Source organism: Ursus arctos, unplaced genomic scaffold (genome assembly GCF_023065955.2).
Source record: "Ursus arctos isolate Adak ecotype North America unplaced genomic scaffold, UrsArc2.0 scaffold_8, whole genome shotgun sequence".
NCBI classification, from domain to species: Eukaryota; Metazoa; Chordata; class Mammalia; order Carnivora; family Ursidae; genus Ursus; species Ursus arctos.
Genome location: NW_026623100.1, coordinates 61003474 through 61010898, shown reverse-complemented (window position 1 = coordinate 61010898; position 7425 = coordinate 61003474). Strand labels below are relative to the sequence as shown.

Here is a 7425-nt window from a genome sequence, read left to right as displayed (position 1 = left end):
TTGAAAGCAATTGATACCCAATTCCCATTCCCTTGTATATTCAACTGTAGGCTTCTGTTTTCCCAATAAGAACATTAAAAATTAAAAAATATATTTTAGCCCATATGAATATATTTGCTTTTAGAAATTAAGATAAAGTGGTCAAATTTCTATGTATAATACTTGACTTGTTATTTTTATTACATATATATTTTAAATTATATAAAAATAATATAAATTATCACACTAAATATTTTTAAAGACATTCTATGTATTTCTTTAAATCACTTTAACTAAATTCTTCTGATGCTTCTTCTTACTATCACTCAGTCACTCAACACTGTTTCCCAGAGTATGTCATCACTTCTAGGTTTTTCAGATTTAGAATTTTTTTGGATCTGTACATGATACTATCTCTGGAAGTTTTATCCCAATCTATAAGAATTATCACATAATGTAGAACAGGAGGCTTTTTCCCCATTCACCCGAGAAGTATAAATTTCTAAAGCCCAAAATAACATTTCATTGTATTGTTATAATGACTGAAACTGTGTAAAATTTCTGTCTTTTTTAAATCATTTTTAATCAAATACACTATCAGCACTCAAGACTAGTCCTGGATTGAGGTTATTTCAGCTCATGTGAGCCCTGAAGAGTAGTTTGTTATTCAAAATGAAGCAATTAAGAGGATGTCCTAAATATGATAAACTCTTTTCCGAGGTATAATTGTAGGGAGAAAAACCTTGCTTTAGTAGGGCACATATGGCCGCTCAAACAAATAAACAAAAAAGCAGTGGGGGGGGGGCAAAATTGGGAAAAGGTAGAAGAAACCTAGGAGAATTATAGGATGGGTCTCTAAAGTGAAGAAAGAACAGTAAAGACTAGAGCAAGGGTTCAAGATGGTGACGTAGGAGATCCTGAGCTTATCTTCTTTCATGGACACACTAAATCTACAGCTACATATGGAACAATTTCCTCTGAAACAAACCCCAGAGCTAGCTGAGTGAATCCTACGCATCAGGCTACCAAGAAAAAGACCCATATTGAAATGGGTAGGAGAGGCTGAGTCATAATCTCACCTTAAATCCCACCCCTTGTGCAGCAATGCACAATCAGGAGAAAACTCACAATCCCAAGCTTCTACCTGAGGAGAAAAGGGGTTGAACACCATATCTGGCACCCCAATGTTTAAGGTCTGCAATTGCAAGACAAGTTCCCAAAACATATAGCTGTGAAAGCCAGGAGGGTTTGTGTCCACAAGGTCCACAAGGCTATAGCAGTCTGAGAAACAGTTCTTAAAGGTCATGTGTACTTACCCACCCCAAGACCCAGCACAGAGACAGCCTATTGAAAAGTACCCAGTCTTTCTGTGAAAGAGTTCTATTTGCTTATCTTTAATCTTTGTCATGAAGGGCAAGCATCCAATTTAACACACATCTGGAAGCCTACTTAAATACTCTCCAAAGGTGGAGGCAACAGGATGCCATCTTTTTCTGTCCCTCTGCCTTACTCCAGGTCACCAGGATCTCCCAGAAAGGAGTTGGTGCACTCATTTGGCACCCCAATATTTGCAGCTTCCACCCAAAGAAAACCTCCTAATCACCTGGCTCTGGTGCACTGTGGAATTTATGCTAGTGGTTACCACAAGACTATAAAAAATGGATAAAGTGTTCTTAACTGGCTATATACTCCATGGCACAGCACAGAGGCAATAGACTGAAATATCCAATCTTCCTGTGAAAGAGGACCAACTCCATAGCTGTAGCCTGAAAAGCAGAGTCCTAGTTAAACACACATCTAAGAGCCAACTATCATCCTCTCCAAAGACTTGGAGAGTGGGTGCTATCTTCACACTTTCCCTCTGCCTTGCCCCAGGTCACTTACCTCCTAAAAAGAAGCTTGCACATACCACTGATGCACTGATTTTTGTCACTGGGAATATACCTTGATTGATTGACTTTGGTGGCCAGTGGGGCTCACATTCATGGGTTCCATCAGACTGTAACAAATGGAGAAACAGTCCTTAACCAGCTATCCTTTACCTCCAGTGCATAGTGCAGAGATAGGAGATTGAAACACAGGTATAATAAAATAGCCAAAAAACAATTAACAAAATGGCAATAAGAACATACCTATCAATAATTACTTTAAATGCAAATGGACTAAATTCTCCAATCAAAAGTCATAGAATGACCGAATAATTTTTTTTTTTTTTAAGTAAGACCCATTTATATGCTGCCTCCAAGAGACTCATTTCAGGTGTAAGGACACACACAGACTGAAAGTGAAGGGATAGACAATTATATTTGATGCAAATGGAAACCAAAACAAAGCTGGGGTAGCTATACTTATATCAGACAAAATAGACTTTAAGACAAAATCTGTAATAAGAGACAAAGAAGGAAAGGAGCAAATCCAGCAAGAGGATATCCATTTGTAAATACTTATGCATCCAACACAGGAGCAGTTAAACATACAAAGCAAATATTAACAGACTGAAAGGAAGAGAGAGACATAGATTGTTAACAATAACAGTAGGGGACTTTAATACCCCATTGTCATCAATAGATAAATCATCTAGACAGAATATCAATAAGGAAACAGCGGATTTATTTTTATTTATTTATTTCTTTAATCTTTTATTATGTTATGTTAGTCACCATACAGTACATCCTTAGTTTTTGATGTAGTGTTCCATGATTCACTGTCTGCGTATACCATCCAGTGCTCCATGCAATATGTGCCCTCCTTAATACCCATCACCAGCCTAGCCCAATCCCCCACCCCTCCAACTAAAACCCTCAGTTTGTTTCCCAGAGTCCATAGTCTCTCATGGTTCATTCCCCTTCTGCTTACCCCCCCCTTCATTCTTCCCTTCCTTCTCCTACTGATCTCCCTGCTATTCCTTATGTTCCACAAATGAGTGAAACCATATGATAATTGTCTTTCTCTACTTGACTTATTTCACTTAGCACAATCTCCTCCAGTCCCATCCATGTTGCTGCAAATGTTGGGTAATCGTTCTTTCTGATGGCTGAATAATATTCCATTGTATATATGGACCACATCTTCTTAAACCATTCATCTCTTGAGGGGCATCTCGGCTCCTTCCAGAGTTTAGCTATTGTGGATAATGCTGCTATGAACATCGGGGTGCATGTGGCCCTTCTCTTCACTACGTCTGTATCTTTGGAGTAAAAACCCAGTAGTGCAATTGCTGGGTGATAAGGTAGCTCTATTTTTAACTTTTTGAGGAACCTCCACACTGTTTTCCAAAGTGGCTGTACCAACTTGCATTCCCACCAACAATGTAGGAGGGTTCCCCTTTCTCCACATCCTCTCCAACATTTGTTGCTCCTTGCCTTGTCCATTTTTGCCATTCTAACTGGCATAAGGTGGTATCTCAGTGTGGTTTTGATTTTAATTTCCCTGATGGCTAATGATTTTGAATATTTTTTCATGTGTCTGTTAGCTTTTTGTATGCCTTCATTGGAAAAATGTCTGTTCATATCTTCTGCCCATTTTTTGACTTGATTATTTGTTTCTCATGTATTGAGTTTGAGAATTTCTTTATATATCTCGGATACCAGCCTTTTATCTGTAGTTTCATTTGCAAATATCCTCTCCCATTCTGTGGGTTGCCTCTTTGTTTTGATGACTGTTTCCTTTGCTGTGCAGAAACTTTTTATCTTGATGAAGTCCCAAAAGTTCATTTTTTCTTTTGTTTCCCTTGCCTTTGGAGACATGTCATGAAAGAAGTGGCTGTGGCCGATGTCAAAGAGGTTACAGCCTATGTTCTCCTCTATGATTTTGATGGATCCCTGTCTCATGTCGAGGTCTTTCATCCATTTGGAGTTTATCTTTGTGTATGGTGTGAGAGAGTGGTCAAGTTTCATTCTTTTGTATATAGCTGTCCAGTGGCTTTAAATGACATGTTAGGCCAGATGAACTTAACAGACATATATGGAATGTTGTACCCAAAAGCAACAGAATACAGATTCTTCTCAAGCAAACATTCCTGATGACAGATCATATGTGAGGTCACAAAACAAATATTAATAAATTTAAGATTGAAATCATATCAACCATCTTTTCCAACCATGATGGTATCAAACTAGAAATAAATTACAAGAAAAAAACTCACAAATATGTGCAGATAAATTCACAAATATGAGATAATGAATCTCCAAATCTCAAATCTCATAATCTCAAAGATAAATTTACAAATATGTGAAGAAAAATTCACAAATATGTGGAGATAAAACATGTTACTGAACAACAAATGGATCAAAGAAGAAATTAAAAGAAAAATAAAAAATACATAAGAAATAGCAGGCAGATCAGTAGGAGAAGGAAGGGAAGAATGAAGGGGGGGAAACAGAAGGGGGAATGAACTATGAGAGACTATGGACCCTGGGAAACAAACTGAGGGCTTCAGAGGGGAGAGGGTAGGGGATTGGGCTAGGCTGGTGATGGGTATTAAGGAGGGCACATACTGCATGGAGCATTGGGTGTTATATGCAAACAATGAATCATGGAACACTACATCAAAAACTAAGGATGTACTGTATGGTGACTAACATAACATAGTAAAAATTTAAAAAAATAAAAATAAAAAAAATACCTTGAGACAAAAGAAAATAAACATATGACATACCAAAACTTCTGGGATGCAGCAAGAGCAATTTTAAGAGGAAAATTCATAGTGACAAATGCCTGCATCAAGAAACAAGAAAAAAATCTTAACTAAACAACCTAATTTTACACCTGAGGGAAGCAGAAAGAGAGGAACAAACCCAAATTTAGAAGAAGGAAGGAAATAACAAAGATCAGAATAGAAACAGATGAAACAGAAATTTAAAAGATAGAAAATATCAATGAAACTAAGAGATGACTTTTTTGAAAAGATAAATAAAATGTGCTAAACTTTTGCTAGACTTTCCAAGAAAAAAAGAGAGCATTCAAATAAATAAAATCAGAAATGAAAGCAGACACATTACAACTGATACCACAGAAATACAAGGGATCATAAGAGCTACTATGAAAAATTACACACTGATGAATTGAACAATCTACATGAAATGGATATATTCCAAGAAACATAAAACCTACAAAGACTGAATCATGAACAGAAAATCTAAATAGACTGATTACTAGTAAGAATGAATCAGTAATCCTCCCAACAAACAAAAGCCTAAGACTAGATGGATTTACTGGTGAAGTCTACCAAACATGTAGAGAAAGAAGAACTAATACTAGCTTCTCTCAAACACTTCCAAAAAATAGAAAAGTAGGGAACACTTCCAAATTCATTTTACAAGGCCAGCATTAACCTGATACCAAAACAAGAATGCTACAAGAAAAGAAAATTACAGGCCAATATCTCTGATGTGTATAGATGCAAAATTCCTCAACAGACTATTAAGAAACTAAATTCAACATCACATTAGAACCATGATGAAATGGGATTTATTCTAGGGATACAAGGATGGTTCAACATTTGCAAATCAATCCATATGATACATCACATTATCAAAATGAAGGACAACAATCAAATGAGCATCTCAATAGATGCAGAAAAAGCATTTGACAAAATTCAACATCCTTTCATGATTAAAACTCTAAACAAATTGGGTAGAGAGGGAAAATACCTCAACATAATAAAGGCCATATATGAAAAGCCCACAGCTAATATTATACTCAATGGTGAAAAGCTGAAAGCTTTTCCTCTAAGATCAGGAACAAGACAAAGATGCCATTCTTTCCACTTTTACTAAACGTAGCATTGGAAGCACTAGCTAGAGTGATTAGGCAAGAAAAATAAATAAAAGGCATCCATATCAGAAAGGAAGAAGTAAAACTGTCACTATTTACAGATGACATTACATATAGAAAACCCTAAAGACTCCACCAAAAAACTATTAGTAACAAATTCAGTAGAGTTGCAGTACATAAAATCTATATATAAAAATCTGCTGTATTTCTATGCATTATTAACAATCAGAAAGAGAAACTAAGAAAACAATGCCATTTACAATTGCATCAAAAATAAAATACCTAGAAATAAATTTAACCAAAGAAGTGAAAGATTTATAAACTGAAAACTATAAGACATGATGAAAGAAATTGAAGAAGACACAAATAAATGGAAAGATATTCCATACTCATGCATTAGAAGAAAATTAATATTATTAAAATGTGCATACTACACAAAGCAAGCTACAGATTCAATGTAATCCCTATCAAAACTCCAATGGCTGCTATAAACTTTGGGGTGCATGTATCCCTTTGAATCATTTTTTTTTTTTTTTTTGTCCTTTGGATAAATACCTAGCAGTGCAATTGCTGGATCACAGGGTAGTTCTATTTCTAACTTTTGAGGAAACTCCATGTTTTCCAGAGTGGCTGTACCAGTTTGCATTCCCACCAACGGTGTAAGAGGGCCTTTGCATCCTCGCCAGCACCTGTTGTTTCCTGTGTTGTAAATTTTAGCCATTCTGATTGGTGTGAGGTGTTATCTATGTGTCTGTGTATATATATATACACACACATATACATATATACATATGTTTGTGTATATACATATACATATGTGTGTGTATATATATGTGTATATATATATGCATATACATATATATGTGTGTGTATATATATATATATAGCCACAAAAAAAATGAAATCTTGCCATTTGCAATGATGTGGATGGAGCTAGAGATTATTATGCTAAGTGAAATAAGTCAGAGAAAGATCAATACCATATGATTTCACTCATATGTGGAATTTAAGAAACAAAACAAATGAACTTGGGGCGAAAAAAGAGAAGAAAACCAAGAAACAGACTCTTAATTATAGAGTACAAACTGATGGTTACCACAGGGGAAGTGGGTGGAGGGATGGGTTATGTAGATGATGGACGGGGATTAAGGAGGGCACCTGTAATGAGCACTGGGTATTGTGTGTAAGTGTTGAATCACTAAGTTCTACACCTGAAACTAATATGCTAACTTACCTAACTGGAATTTAAATAAAAACATGGGAAAAAAAGAAAAGAAAAGAAAAAGTTCCAATGGCATTTTTCACAGAACTAGAACAAACAATCCTAAAATTTATATGGAACCACGAAAGACCCCCAACCGTCAAAGAAATTTTGAGAAAGAAGACTAAATCTAGAGATATCATACTTCCTGATTTCAAACTATATTACAAAACATAGTAATCAAACCGTATAGCACTGGCATAAAAACAGACATATAGATCAGTGAAACAGAATAGAGAATCCAAAAATAAACCCACACACGTGGAATCAATTAATTTATGACAAAGAAGCCAAACATACACTATGGGGAAAGGACAGTCTCTTTAATAAACAGTGTTGAAGAAACTGGACAGCCACATGCAAAGAATGAAACTGGACCATTTTCTTACATCTCTTACACAAAAATTAAC

The 7425-nt window shown here is 35.7% G+C and overlaps 1 long non-coding RNA gene across 1 annotated transcript in view; it reads right to left on the bottom strand.

Annotated features, from left to right (window-relative positions):
- Positions 1-679: 679 nt before the first annotated feature.
- Positions 680-7425, bottom strand: part of LOC113240954 (uncharacterized) — an 83565-nt gene continuing 76819 nt past the window's right edge. The window contains exon 5 of the long non-coding RNA XR_008958166.1: positions 680-1978. This is a non-coding gene — a long non-coding RNA (uncharacterized LOC113240954). The remainder of the gene's footprint in view (positions 1979-7425) is intronic.